A 14,098-nucleotide genomic window follows, 5' to 3' on the forward strand; every position below is an offset into this window, starting at 1 on the left:
AGCATCAGACCAGGAGCGCGATTTAGTTTTACAGTGCTAGTGTGTGTAGTTATCAATCTTTTCCACAGTTGAGGCGGAATACGTTAGTTGGTGACAGTACTTTTTTTTCAGTAGACAGCAGAATAATAGTCCTGATCCCAGAGTCCATGGTGGGCCACACATAACGTTCATTCTAAGTTCAATAATAAATCAAGGATGCAACCGGAATTATGTAGCACCACCAGCGGTGAACCGACAACGATATATTCGTTTCATTATCATTCCGATGGTGACCAACGAAGGAATGAATGAACGAAAGCCAGGGGGTCTAAGGATACACCGCAAGCAGACTGAAGCTCGCTTCACTTGGACATTGGAGCAGATCAGGAAGTAACATGTGTGGTGAATCTTTTTTTTCCTTCAGTTTTATATGTCTTCTCGCATATCTAAGTTGTACTGAAAGGTCATAGTTTTACTAAAAACAATCTTTGTATAAGAAAAACGTGAGACATGATTCAGATCAGTTCAAGAAATGAGACAACGGGTATCTGTGCAAATCTTTATAACTACTTTGCATGGTAATGTAAAAGTTGCATTTGATGTTATAATTCTCACATAATTATGGCAGTTACAATTGTTTAAAACCAGTTGAAAACTTTCAAAACTTTTGACAAAATGATGTATTGAGCCACTATGCTTGATTTCTTAACAAATGCATACAGTCGGCGGCTTGCATTCAGATTCCAGATTGAATGGGTAATGTGGTGTGTTAGCAGATAGAAATCAGGAGAAACGGATCGCTATCTAGAACCATTTATACAGGTTTCCCAAATAGCTCACAATCTGTGTTTCATTCGTCTCCTCCGTCTTCCATCTGCACTCCGCCATAAGTACGCAGCGCTATTCTCCCGAAAACTCTTATTGCGCGTTCGATTGTTTTTCTTTTGACGTAGGATTATGTCCATCGGGAAGATATAGGGTTTATTCGGGAGATTCAAATTTCAAACATTCTCAAAAAGTGGTCTCTTAAAGATTTTCCCTAACTATTAAAAATAATGCATCGAAGGCGCTTAACTATTGAAAAAAAAAAAGATTTTCGCGAGGCACTTTTAAAAATTTGTAAACCAATCAATTCCGTGTGTGCAACGTCATGGAGAAAGCCGCACGTACGGACGTGTTTTTTTGCTCGCGCATTTTTTCCAAGTGTTTTTTCTCGTTCGTTCGCTGTTTACATTTTCGCTTCGTCGCGTTGGCGTTATTTTCTCCCGGACCCGTCATGGGAGACTCGGTGGCCGATTCGGTCGCGGGAAAAGTGCCTAAGTGCTCTTGGAGGCGCGGGTAACCCCTCCAAGCAGCTTTAGTGCACCGCGACGTCACGCAGTGCACCAACTACTTCAATTTCGGGCACGGCACCAGGAACTCCCGCATGAAGCCGCGCTGCAACAAGTGTAGCGAACCCCATCCGACCGAAGAGTGCGACAAGATGGAGGTGGTTGATCAGATCCCAAGTGTGCCAACTGCGGCGACAAACATCGGACTACAACCAAGGACTGTCCAAAGCGGGCGGCGTTTTTGGAAATCCGGAAGAAGGCCTCCACCAGGACCCTGTCGAAGAAGAACCGTGTTCTTGCTCTCAACGATGTAAACTTTCCGGCCATCCCGGCTCCCCGACGAGCGATACCAATACTTCCACCTTTGCAACCTCACAAACGGCTGGCGGCCGCTGCAGCATCGATTCAAGCTCCAACACCACATGCTCCATCCACCAGCGAATGGCCCCCACTTCCTCCCCCTGGATTCCGTCGTCAGGACAATGAGCCCCTTCCAGCCTAGAGCGACCCACAACTCTACACATCGGAACGGCTAGTACCGTTCACCCAACACGCTTTGATCAGATCTATACCCTGGGCATGTTCGTCATTGAAAATGGCTGCTAGGGTGGCTCTGGTCAATTAGAACGCTTGCTCTATTAAGAGCCAAATCATTGAGCTGACTGGTTTCCTCGACGAGACGGAGATCGTCGTGGCCTTCATCACGGAAACGCACCTGAAGCCCGAAGTGAGTGTACAATGTACATATTCCGGACTTCCGTGTGGTGAGACTCAATCGGTCCAACTCCAGGGGAAGAAGTGTGGTTATCGCACTGAGGAACAACATCAATTATCGTCTGCTGCCAAGTCTGCAGCTCAAGATCATTGAGGCCGTTGGGGTAGAAGTCACCACTTCCGTCGGATTAATCACCCTCATCGCCAAGCCAAGGTCGATGGTACATCGGCCGCCCGGATTCTCCCATTCGGCTGAGTCGGTCCGGATTCCACGCAACGTTAGACCAGTACATAACCAACATGGACGATCACATCTCACTACCGATTGTGTACCAGGAGCTCAGCTCGGATCACTATCCGGTGGTGACCGAAATCGGTTCGTCGATCAACCGTCACCAACTCTCCACAAGGAACTACCATCGAGTGAACTGGCAGCGGTTCCAGCAGTGCGTTGACACCAACATCGACTACGAGATGCGTCCGGAGACGCCAGAAAGTATCGACCGCCAGCTGTGCGCCATCGAAGAGGCTATCTCGGTGGCCAGAGAGCAGCATGTTCCAGCAAGCAGCACCCTAACCATTGACACCTTCATCAAAGATCTTATTCGTTTTCGCAACGTGGTTCGCAGACAGTACCAACGTACTGGGCTGCCTGCACTCAAAACCCGTTGCAATCGCTTGACAAAAGTAATCCAGGCCAGAATGGTGGACCTCAGAAATAGTGATTTTTCCAATAAGATCCGCGCTCTCCCAGACTGTGCTAAGCCGTTCTGGAAGTTGACCAAAATTCTAAAATCCAAGCCTCGACCCATTCCACCTTTGATCCCATTAGACAGCAATGGCTCTAAGGATCGCTTGATAACTCCTGCAGAGAAGGTCGCCGAAATAGGTCGTCACTTTGTCAGCTCGCACAAAACATCATCAGCCCACGAAGTAGCCGTGGACGAGCATGCTAACAACATCCATCTTATTCCCAAAGACTTCTCGGAGGAGTTGGAAATCTCAGCTGGCGAATTGACGGCCTATATAAAATCATCGAAGAACATGAAGGTCCCAGGTTTCGATAACATTCTGAATCTCGAGCTCAAACACATGCTCCGTTCTTTGAGCACCTTTCGCTGATCTTTAATCAGTATCTTCGGCTCAGCTACTTCCCATTGTCCTGGATGTCAGCGAAAGTCATCCCACGGTGTGTTTGTGACCATTATTAACGAAAAAAAAATGTCCATCCATTCTGAACTCGCCTTTCGAAAGATATAATATCCAGGCGTCTGCTATGAAAATTTCAAAATCTTTCATCTAGGGAATCGAAAGTTATAGTAGTTACAAATTTAATGATTTTTGCGTTCGCTATCTCACTAATATGCAACCATATATACCGTGAATTTCCTCCTGATCACATCCAAATAAATTATCATCAAATATGCAATTTGCAACCTCAATCAACTATAAGCTAAAACCTATTCTTTGAATAATAGAAAAAAAATAGCAAAGGATGTTGAAGATAACATTGTACAAATATCGATGACAAAATAGACAATACAACCAAAATACAGTATTCAAATTACAGAATTATTGCACTTTAATCTCCTAATCATACCAAAGTTTGAATATTGTCTATGACAGACAAGTAACTACACTCTGTATGATGATTCTGCTTTTATTAAATATGATAATAGTTGGTAACATAGAATATCGCGCTGAAACAATGTTGTCTTTCATGGGTACTGGGTAGTTAGTAAGACTAGTAACCAACATTTAAACAATAATGTGCATCATTTGTTGTCAGTTATACAACCATCATCCAGTTCGATTCATGCAGTGGTACGAAAACGAGTTCCATTTGGAAAAAAAATGGGAAAGGCTAGATCACCCGAGGAAAACCGCCTTTTCTGAGAACGGTAGACGGAAAAAGCATATATGCACCACTTTGGAACGTCTCAACAATTTAACTGATTTGCTGAAAAACGATGCATTTACTTCATAAAATAATGCATTTACTACATAAATTAATTTACAATGTTATGAAAACTTATATGTGAATATGTACATTTTGTGGAAGATAATGAATTGAAAATGTATTGGAAGTAACCACTTTCCCTTCGGTAGGACTCGAACCCGAACAGTACGCTAGACTAGTGCTTTAACCAACTAAGCTACGAAGGACCTCCATCGGCCTTCGCAACCTAGAGGCTACTGAATGAGCTCGAGATTCCTAAATTGGGCGCATAGTCAAATCACTCGCAATCCATTTGTCAAGCCAACACTTCCATATGTGTATGGTACACGTCCACATTAGAGGAGCGTGAGTATTTAGTCTGTTGACTTGTAAGGTCGTCTTCAGTGTCTCGACTTGAGTCGAGTCAAGTACGAGACACTGAAGACGACCATACAGTTGAGGTCTAAATACGATATGTAATATGATTTGATGGAATGAAATGGAACTGTACTAAAATCGTCTCATGACAGTGAAATATTTCTTAAATAGTTTCAGTCTTTTGAAATCTCTCATTTTCTTACCTGGCTTCATGGAAATGCGATGGTTTCCATCTTCTAGTCGGATACTAGTATTCCCTGTGTCAGTTAATTTATGTAGTAAATGCATCGTAGTTCAGCAAGTCAGTTAAATTGTTGAGACGTTCCGAAGTGGTGCATATATGCTTTTTCCGTCTACCGTTCTCGGAAAAGGCGGTTTTCCTCGTGTGATCTAGCCTTTCCCATTTTTGTTCCAAATGGAACTCGTTTTCGTACCACTGCTTGAATCGAACTGGATGATGGTTGTATAACTGACAACAAATGATGCACATTGTTGTTTAAATGTTGGTTACTAGTCTTACTAACTACCCAGTACCCATGAAAGACAACATTGTTTCAGCGCGATATTCTATGTTACCAACTATTATCATATTTAATAAAAGCAGAATCATCATACAGAGTGTAGTTACTTGTCTGTCATAGACAATATTCAAACTTTGGTATGATTAGGAGATTGAAGTGCAATAATTCTGTAATTTGAATACTGTATTTTGGTTGTATTGTCTATTTTGCCATCGATATTTGCACAATGTTATCTCTAACATCCTTCGCTATTTTTTCTATTATTCAAAGAATAGGTTTTAGGTTATAGTTGATTGAGGTTGTAAATTGCATATTTGATGATAATTTATTTGGATGTAATCAGGAGGAAATTCACGGTATATATGGTTGCATATTAGTGAGATAGCGAACGCAAAAATCATTAAATTTGTAACTGCTATAACTTTCTATTCCCTAGATGAAAGATTTTGAAATTTTCATAGCAGACGCCTGGATATTATATCTTTCGAAAGGCGAGTTCAGAATGGATGGACATTTTTTTTCGTTAATAATGGTCACAGACACACCGTGCATCCCCATCCGTAAGCCTGAGAAGAATCCTTCCTCCCCCAAAAGTTATCGTCCCATCAGCCTTCTCCCAGGGTTATCTAAGCTATTCGAAAAAGCTACGGTTACTTAAGTCTGCCGAACACCACATCTTGCTTGACGAACAGTTTGGGAAGGTCGATCAACCGTACACCAACTGACCCGATTTACCAACGTCCTCAGACGGAACAAGTCTGTCTCTAAAACATCCACCATGGCTAAATTCGATGTCGAGAAAGCATTCAACAATGTATGGCATGATGGCCTGGTGTACAAACTACAACGCTACAATCTTCCCAGCTACCAGGTGAAAAGCATCAACAATTACCTGTTGGCAAGGACATTCCGGGTCTTAATCAACGGAGCGCGTTCCAATGCGCACAACATCGTCGCAGGCGTCCCCCAGGGTAATATCCTCGGGCCCCTGCTGTTTAACCTATTCACCTCCGACATGCCAGAACCTCCAGAAGGTGGCATTCTGTTTATGTTCGCAGATGACACCTCCATCATCTACAGCGGTAGAGTGATCAGAGCGCTTGTGGCAAAACTCCAACGAGGCCCGGATGCCCTGACAAAGTACCTTACCAGCTGGAAGATCTGTATCAACGTGGCGAAGACCCAGGTCTAAATCCCCTAAACATGTTCCGCCTGCGGACTGTAAAATCATCCTCAATGGCACAACTGTGGAATGGTCCAATAAAGACTTCTGAGGTCCACCGTCTGGCCGGTATTAAAGCATCAAAAAAGCGCTTTGGTGAGTGCAAGGTTTGTTGCGCCTTTTCGGACCAACCAGCGATAGGGCGCTCGTTCCAATCTAGGTTATAAAATTTTTATTGTAAATATTTAGTGTACATAGTAGTTAGGTTATCAAATTTAAAACCTAGCGCCCCTTCAAGGCCATCCTGGGACGGACAACAGAAGGTAAATCATCGATTGGCTGTCGCCGACTCGCAGCACTCAAGAAAAATTTCCATGGAAGGTTCGGACTATGGTAAATGAACCCCTAGAAGAAGCTTACCAATATCTGCTTATATCGTTCATTTCATGAAATGGAAGCCTAGTTTATGAAATAGAAATTTGAAATGGGCATAGATTGTTGAAAAATTGCTGAGAATTGCTTTCTGAAATGAAAATATTCTTTGTTTTAGACAGTGTAACATATTTTAGACCCCCCAAATGTACACATTTTTAACACCACTCATTTAGTTTATACAAAGCCAAATACGCGATAAACGCTGGTCGATTTAGCTAAAGCAAAGTTTTATATTTTTTTGGGGGCAGCAGGGACTTTGTCCAAGGGCTTGACGATCCCTCCCCAGGCCATCTGCGAGTTGTGGCGCCTGCCTAGGATGTGGTGGGGTTTGACAGTGGGCCCTGTTAAACCTCTAAAAAAAGCTGCATGTATCCGCAAGTAGGCTCCGCCAAAGCGAACGTGTGCCGCTCAAAGCGCACAAGCCCAAGTCCTAGTGTTAGGTGGGACGCTAAACAGCCCTGACACGACGGCCCTCCGGCGAGACAGGAGGTTTTCGCAGGCCCAATAAGCCGCCTGAAAAACCAATCATTACGAACAATATAAGAGATAATGCGACTCGATATAATCGGCAAAGACCTAGGCGACGAATACAGGATCACGATTGGAAGCTTGGAACATGGAATTGCAAGTCGCTAGGTTTCGCAGGTTGCGACAGGATGATCTACGATGAATTACATCCCCGCAACTTCGACGTCGTGGCGCTGCAGGAGATTTGCTGGACAGGACAGAAAGTGTGGAAAAGCGGGCATCGGGCGGCTACCTTCTACCAAAGCTGTGGCACCACCAACGAGCTGGGAACCGGCTTCATAGTGCTGGGAAAGATGCGCCAACGCGTGATTGGGTGGCAGCCAATCAACGCAAGGATGTGCAAGCTGAGGATTAAAGGCCGTTTCTTCAACTATAGCATCATAAACGTGCACTGCCCACACGAAGGGAGACCCGACGACGAGAAAGAAGCGTTCTACGCACAGCTGGAGCAGACATACGATGGATGCCCACTGCGGGACGTCAAAATCGTCATCGGTGACATGAACGCGCAGGTAGGAAGGGAGGAAATGTATAGACCGGTTATCGGACCGGATAGTCTTCACACCGTATCGAATGACAACGGCCAACGATGCATAAACTTCGCAGCCTCCCGCGGAATGGTAGTCCGAAGCACCTTCTTTCCCCGCAAAAATATCCACAAGGCCACATGGAGATCACCTAACCAAGAAACGGAAAACCAAATCGACCACGTTCTAATCGACGGTAAATTCTTCTCCGACATCACAAACGTCCGCACTTACCGCAGTGCGAATATTGAATCCGACCACTACCTCGTTGCAGTTTGCCTGCGCTCAAAACTCTCGACGGTGTACAACACGCGTCGAAGTCGGACGCCGCGGCTTAATATTGGGCGGCTACAAGACGGTAGGCTAGCCCAAGAATACGCGCAGCAGCTGGAAGTGGCACTCCCAACGGAAGAGCAGCTAGGCGCAGCGTCTCTTGAAGATGGCTGGAGAGATATTCGATCCGCCATTGGTAGCACCGCAACCGCTGCACTTGGCACGGTGCCCCCGGATCGGAGAAACGACTGGTATGACGGCGAATGTGAGCAGTTAGTAGAAGAGAAGAATGCAGCATGGGCGAGATTGCTGCAACACCGCACGAGGGCGAACGAGGCACGATATAAACAGGCGCGGAACAGACAAAACTCGATTTTCCGGAGGAAAAAGCGTCAGCAGGAAGATCGAGACCGTGAAGAGACGGAGCAACTGTACCGCGCTAATAACACACGAAAGTTTTATGAGAAGTTAAACCGTTCACGTAAGGGCCACGTGCCACAGCCTGATATGTGCAAGGACATAAACGGGAACCTTCTTACGAACGAGCGTGAGGTGATCCAAAGGTGGCAGCAGCACTACGAAGAGCACCTGAATGGCGATGTGGCAGACGAAGATGGCGGTATGGTGATGGACCTAGGGGAACGCGCGCAGGACATAATTCTACCGGCCCCGGATCTCCAGGAAATCCAGGAGCAGATTGGCCGGCTGAAGAACAACAAAGCCCCTGGGGTTGACCAACTACCAGGAGAGCTATTTAAACACGGTGGTGAGGCACTGGCTAGATCGCTGCACTGGGTCATTACCAAGATTTGGGAGGAGGAAGTTTTGCCGCAGGAGTGGATGGAAGGTGTCGTGTGTCCCATCTACAAAAAGGGCGATAAGCTGGATTGTAGCAACTACCGCGCAATCACATTGCTGAACGCCGCCTACAAGGTACTCTCCCAAATTATATGCCGTCGACTAGCACCAATTGCAAGGGAGTTCGTGGGGCAGTACCAGGCGGGTTTTATGGGCGAACGCTCCACCACGGACCAGGTGTTCGCCATTCGCCAAGTACTGCAGAAGTGCCGCGAATACAACGTGCCCACACATCATCTATTCATCGACTTCAAAGCCGCATATGATTCAATCGATCGGGACCAGCTATGGCAGCTAATGCACGAAAACGGATTTCCGGATAAACTGACACGGTTGATCAAAGCGACGATGGATCGGGTGATGTGCGTAGTTCGAGTTTCAGGGGCATTCTCGAGTCCCTTCGAAACCCGCAGAGGGTTACGGCAAGGTGATGGTCTTTCGTGTCTGCTATTCAACATCGCTTTGGAAGGGGTAATACGAAGAGCGGGGATTAACACGAGTGGCACAATTTTCAATAAGTCCGTCCAGCTATTTGGCTTCGCCGACGACATAGATATTATGGCACGTAACTTTGAGAAGATGGAGGAAGCCTACATCAGACTGAAGAGGGAAGCTAAGCGGGTCGGACTTGTCATCAACACGTCGAAGACGAAGTACATGATAGGAAGAGGTTCAAGAGAAGACAATGTGAGCCACCCACCGCGAGTTTGCATTGGTGGTGACGAAATCGAGGTGGTAGAAGAATTTGTGTACTTGGGCTCACTGGTGACTGCCGAAAATGACACCAGCAGAGAAATTCGGAGACGCATAGTGGCTGGAAATCGTTCGTACTTTGGACTCCGCAAGACGCTCCGATCGAATAGAGTTCGCCGCCGTACCAAACTGACAATCTACAAAACGCTAATTAGACCGGTAGTCCTCTACGGACACGAGACCTGGACGATGCTCGTGGAGGACCAACGCGCACTTGGAGTTTTCGAAAGGAAAGTGCTGCGTACCATCTATGGTGGGTGCAGATGGCGGACGGTACGTGGAGGAGGCGAATGAACCACGAATTGCATCTGCTGTTGGGAGAACCATCCATCGTTCACACCGCGAAAATCGGACGACTGCGATGGGCCGGGCACGTAGCCAGAATGTCGGACAGTAACCCGGTGAAAATGGTTCTCGACAACGATCCGACGGGCACAAGAAGGCGAGGTGCGCAGCGGGCAAGGTGGATCGATCAGGTGGAAGATGACTTGCGGACCCTCCGTAGACTGCGTGGTTGGCGACGTGTAGCCATGGACCGAGCCGAATGGAGAAGACTCTTATATACCGCACAGGCCACTTCGGCCTTAGTCTGAATAAATAAATAATAAAGTTTTATATTCCGATTGCCTTGCATCAATGAAAAAATCCTGCGATTAAAAATTCACATTTTTTATATGAACTTATTGTGTATAGGTTCTGAGTTTTTCGTCGATAGATGCTTTGAAGCGTAACGTATTGTATTGCTTGCCTCCTTGAACAAACTGATTTCAGTAAAAAAAAATGTCCAAATATCGTTATTTTCGCACAGGAAACTAGTCAAGCAAATGCAGAACAATCTTATGTTCTTGAAACCAGGAAGTGAATTAGAAGTGGCATTAGATTTAGAACACATATTTATCAAGAAAGTGTCGGCCGAAAGTTATTTGTTATTATCGAATTGAGAAGCGCATTGTGAAAAGAAAATTCTTTCCAGGATCAACATTTTTGTGAAGGTAGATTGATTGTAAAATGGTTGCGGTCTCGTGACATTAGTGGTGATGCTTAAAATTTCTTCTAAACGGTGGCCTCTTAGCGGAAAATCATCGAGTGGCCGTCGAACATCAGCAGCAATCAAGAGAAGTTTTAATCCAAGGTTCGGACTAACGTTTGGTTGCTACTATGCAGTGAAAAGAAAGGCTTTTTATTGAAAAAAAATCGGCCTTCTGCAGGACCAGTATTTTATGAAAAGGAAGAGTTTGATAGTTTAATGTAAAATTTTCTTTCAAGATTATGATTTTATTTTGTTGCTGTTAATGTTTTGAATAGCGCATTATTGAATATAAATTGGTTCTTGTCAGGATCACTATTTTATTCAAAAGAAGGTTGTTCCACACGAATTTCGTTTAAAGCGCAAAACATAATCGCTTGGCGACAGCAGAAAATTGTCGTCGATAACAGAATCATAAAAATGTATTCGCATGGACGATTGGCATCTAAAGCGTTTCAGCGGCAAATTACCAAGTGGTTGACGTTGGCATATGCAGCAATGAACTGAGATTTTGATTATGATTATGGTTTTGTCGCTGTAAATGATTTGAAAAACGCATCATCAAAAATAAATCGGTTCTTTTCAAAACAACGGCAGAAATTGCTATCGGTAGAAGAATCACAAGCCAAAATCTCTTCAATTGTGCTGCTTGAGCGGCGTCAGTGGCAGTAAAATTAGGAGATTCTGGCTTTGCTGCTTTTAGCGATAGGAAATAGGGATTATTGGAAATCGATCCTTGTTCAGACCACCATTATGTACAAGGGTAAGTAAATCCAAATTTCATCCAAATTACAATACACAAACACAGAGAATTCATGACGTCTAGTGAAAGTCATACATTGTCATATTCTAATGAACAATTCATACAGAAAAGCTGCATGAAACGCCTGATTATTGTAGTTCAATCGCAACCGTGACACCGATAGTGGTCACAGCAGCCTTAGATCAGCGCCAGTTAACATATTCAGCATCTATTTATATACATAAATATACAGTGGGTCCAAAAAGTATTTGTCGCATATTTTTTAGTAAAGTATAAAATATAGGCGTGATAGATGTGAAATCAAAAAACTTTCTTCTAAATTAGGTAGAAAACTTATCAGTACATGGTTATTATTCAAAAACACATAGAAATTTCAATTACTTTTGTTGGCATGTAGAAAATATCTAATTTTCGTCAATTTAGCTCGCTCAAAAAGTATTCGTCTATTCAAAAAATAATCGAGTAAAACACGAATATAATAGTTTTATTCGCATGTAGTTACACTAGCACACTCTAGATGTATCTAGCAACATTTTTGTCAACACTCAATGACAGATCAAATAATGTTTTTGTTTTGTTTGAACTTGGCGCGGAAAATAGAGGCACCATTGGTGGGAAATGTAAAAAGATGAGTTTCAATGAAAGAAAAACTTATCCTACGCCTACATAATAAGTGCAAGTTGACTTATGAGTTTACCAAGACCAAGGGTAGCAAGAATTCAACCATTCAACGCTGATTGATGGCATCAGCGCCCCAGAAACCTATCAAAACAAATAACGGAGTGGTCGTCCGTGATGGCAAAATGATAATGATGAGCGATAAATTCTTAAAACGAGTGCACCCATATAGGCAAGTGAGTTGGAGAGAAGTTGGTATTATTGTTTGGTATTTTACCTCTTATGCAAGGCTAAATCATACCAATTTCTGTTATCGAGGTCGTCGCTCCTGCTCGGGATTGAGATACATCCGCAGAACCTCTTTTTAGCAGTAAAGCAAGGCGGGAGCTCCGTCATGATCTCTGAGGTGCATGAGCGCAACCGGTGTGGGAAAATTTCACATTATTGAAGAAATTATGTATCACAAAATGTTCATCCGCATTTTAAAAGAAAATTTGAACGCAAGTGCTTAGAAATTAGGCTTACAGGGAACATACATCTTTCGGTATGGTAATTACCCCAAGCACACAGCCCAAAATACTATCCTGTAGTTTCTCTACAATACCTCAATCAACTTAAAATGCCTCCTCAGAGCCCATATATGAATCCAATTTAACACCATTGGAAGGTGCTGGACGATAAAATTAGATAAAAAAGTCAAAATTCTAACAACAATGAATTGAAATTAGTGTTGAAAGAAGGATGGGAGCAAATTCCGTCCTCCGTCCATTCCACAACTCCAGTTTTCGTTTCAAAAGTGCGCCAAACCTGAATAGACGAATACTTTTTGAGCCCATATTTAATGAATTGTTATGTTTTGTTACCTTTGTTTTTCTTACTGTTTTGTTTTTCTGTTTGATTTTTAATAATAAAGATGAATTGATTAATTTGCTACACAATGTAATCGATAGTTTTATTTTTTTGAGCTTACTAGATTCTATCTTTGACATTTTCTAGAAAACACACAGCTAGACGAATACTTTTTGGACTCACTGTACATTTCAGGAGTTTTAGGAAGGTTCTTATGATGATTCGAAGCACTCGAGAACTAATGAAGCAGATGGAACGAAATATGACATGTGGTGGTTCTTGCAGACAAGAATTGTTTCTATGTTGGACTCCCCTATTCTCGTAGTACACGTTTCAGCAGCTCACTAATGTATATCAATAACGACGCCGGCCTTAAAGTCAATTGGGAAAGAAGGATAATGTCAGTGTGTTGTATTGTTGCTACTAGAGACCGTGAATACCTCTGCATCCCTACAATATCACGGAGATGAAGATTTGTTCATTGGGTAGGGTAGACAAAATTAAGCATATATTGAGAATTCACCAAGGGAAGTGGTGCAGTCCATGCCACTAATAAGAACGAAACTGGGATTGGACTCTTGACCTCCTGATTGTAAGACAGAAGCAGTATTTACTAGAACCAGCTCGTTAAAATTGATCTTAGAACTAATACTTAGAACTAACACTTTGAATTTGGATTAAAATTTTGTTTGGAGTTAAAAGACGGTCCACAAAAGGAATGCAGACAAGTAGCGTTTTAGTGTTGGGATCCTGATGTCAGTTGGTGGCCGTAAATGGGAATTAATGAAAGTTTAATGCACTGCTCTCCGGAGATATTTAATATGGCTTGAGGCAAAACCAATGCCCCAAATGTCGCAATCTAAAATCTTTTTTCTCTAGTCAATGAGAATTTCAGAGCGTTGAGCAACTCAGAGTGCTGCAATTCAGCAGCAGAGCTTTCTAAAAGCTTCGATGACAGCTTTTCAATTTTGTGAGACTGCTGTTGACTAGGAAAATATTAGTAGCAGAGTAGACGTGGCGACAATGTTAACATTGGGGAAGGGGTGACAGCCCCCACCCAGATGACCTTTTTGAGATTTGTCATTGGAACAATCCAAGGAAGGCCCGTACGCTTCGTATTATGGGCCTTTCTTCCGGATTTAGGCTGAAGCAATTTTGTGACGACACATGTCCTCATATTTCAGGAAACAGATTAGGGCGGTAATGCTGTCTGTTTCATCAGAGAGTGCGTCTCTAATGCTAGCTAGTATCAGGCAAGTATTTCGGGGAACCTGAAATTTGTGGCATCGGCACATATGGTCTTCCACAGAATTGTGGACACCGCAGATATTACAGAGTGTCCGTAAGGGACTCCCACCAAAATTATGTGAGATCTGCGTAGTCCGACTCTAAGCCAGGAAACCACTTGTTGGTTTTTCAGGTTGAGGAGATTTGATTAGGAAG

The 14,098-nt window shown here is 43.6% G+C and overlaps 1 protein-coding gene across 1 annotated transcript in view; it reads right to left on the reverse strand.

The window, feature by feature from the left end:
* Positions 1-14,098, reverse strand: part of LOC134224922 (uncharacterized) — a 356,688-nt gene that overhangs the window by 24,440 nt on the left and 318,150 nt on the right. The gene's annotated exons all lie outside the window — the stretch shown is intronic.

This window comes from Armigeres subalbatus, chromosome 3, assembly GCF_024139115.2.
Source record: "Armigeres subalbatus isolate Guangzhou_Male chromosome 3, GZ_Asu_2, whole genome shotgun sequence".
In the NCBI taxonomy this organism is placed as follows: domain Eukaryota; kingdom Metazoa; phylum Arthropoda; class Insecta; order Diptera; family Culicidae; genus Armigeres; species Armigeres subalbatus.